Raw genomic sequence first — 798 nt, 5'->3', positions numbered from 1 at the left:
ACTCATGAGGGGCCCTCCCCCATGAGATGCTGGGGATGGGGATCCAGATTTTGGGGGTCCTACAGAGGCTCCCATTTTGCTTCACCCCCCAGCTCTCCCAGGACTTGGGGCACCCCCCCATGACATTCTGGGGATCCAGATTTTGGGGTCCTACAGAGGCTCCTGTTTTGCTTCACCCCCCCACAGCTCTCCCAGGGCTCACGAGGGGCACCCCCGCATGAGATGCTGGGGATGGGGATGCATATTTGGGGGTCCTAGGGAGGCTCCTGTTTTGCTGCACCCCCCCAGCTCTTCCAGGACTTGGGGCACCCCCCTGTGAGATACTGGGGATGGAGATGCAGATGTGGGGGTCCTACGGAGGGTCCCATTTTGCTTCACTCCCCTCCCTGGTTCTCCCAGGGCTTTGGGTACCCCCCCATGAGACGCTGGGGATGGGGATCCAGATTTTGGGGGTCCTATGGAGGCTCCTGTTTTGCTTTTTTTTGGGGGGGGGGAGGGGGGTGTCATTTTTGCAGGGCTGCCTCCAGCCCTCGCAAAGGAGCCTCCTCTCTGCTCCCGGCAGCGTTAATTACGGCTGCAGCGACTCGGGGCTAATCCCTCTGAAGAAGCATCAACAGTCCCTGCTCCCTTCAACTAACGACTAATTTGAAACATGGCCCCCCTTCCTCCTCCTCCTCCTCCTCCCCTCTCTCCTGACACAAATCCCTTCCAGCCCTGTCCTGATGCCACCCCGGCGCCGGGATCACGGGCTAAAACCTTCCCTGGATTTCTGCCACCACCTGCCCCCGGGCTCGGGGG

The 798-nt window shown here is 60.8% G+C and overlaps 1 protein-coding gene across 1 annotated transcript in view; it reads right to left on the bottom strand.

The window, feature by feature from the left end:
• The window catches only part of MEF2D (myocyte enhancer factor 2D), a 69,714-nt gene that overhangs the window by 37,713 nt on the left and 31,203 nt on the right, over window positions 1–798 (bottom strand). The window lies entirely within an intron of this gene.

The sequence above is a fragment of the Calidris pugnax genome, unplaced genomic scaffold, assembly GCF_001431845.1.
Source record: "Calidris pugnax isolate Ruff unplaced genomic scaffold, ASM143184v1 scaffold371, whole genome shotgun sequence".
NCBI classification, from domain to species: Eukaryota; Metazoa; Chordata; class Aves; order Charadriiformes; family Scolopacidae; genus Calidris; species Calidris pugnax.
This window is presented reverse-complemented; position numbering and strand designations above follow the sequence as displayed.